Below are 655 nucleotides of genomic sequence, written 5' to 3'. Positions count from 1 at the left end.
GACTACCTGATATCCGTCTACAGTCAGACGTTCTACCAACTGAGCTACCCCGGGCAATACCGTCCGTCGACCCCATTGCACACGGTGTGGAGGAGTGTCGAAAATTGAGCACGCCGTCCCTCGACCCCCACACATACGGCGCGGTGTCGAAAATTGAGCACCCACTCTCGCGAAATCGTGAACGATTTGAATCCAGAGACCTGTACGAGGTTAGGAGCTTCTTGTTGATCCAGGGACTTTCACGCAACCGTGCCCGCAACAGAAAGACCGGGCTCGACTGTGATGCGTGGATACACGGCTCTCACCAGGTTGGAACCCCGCAACCGTGCCCGCAACAGAAAGACCGGGCTCGACTGTGATGCGTAGTACCTGAGCTGGTTCGGGCCTGTTGGTACAACAGTTGGGGTTTCAACCTGGTGAGAGCCATGTATCCCAGCCGCCTGCACTGGACAAACTCGGCATTCTGTGGATGGGTGGGAATGACGTGGTCCCCTCCAACCGACAACGTCTGTGCTATCAGATTCTACCCTACCACCTATTCCTACTGCTCCTTCCCTCATCTACACTAGAATCTACGGACTACTAATTTTGGTCTTCTTACCGGATTTTACCTATTTTCCTGTCCCTGGTTTGTTGTCACATCGCTCTACCTGTC

The sequence above is a fragment of the Gregarina niphandrodes genome, assembly GCF_000223845.1.
Source record: "Gregarina niphandrodes unplaced genomic scaffold scaffold00133, whole genome shotgun sequence".
Classification (NCBI taxonomy): domain Eukaryota; phylum Apicomplexa; class Conoidasida; order Eugregarinorida; family Gregarinidae; genus Gregarina; species Gregarina niphandrodes.
The sequence above is the reverse complement of the archived record's forward strand: the minus strand, read 5'-3'. Positions refer to the sequence as shown.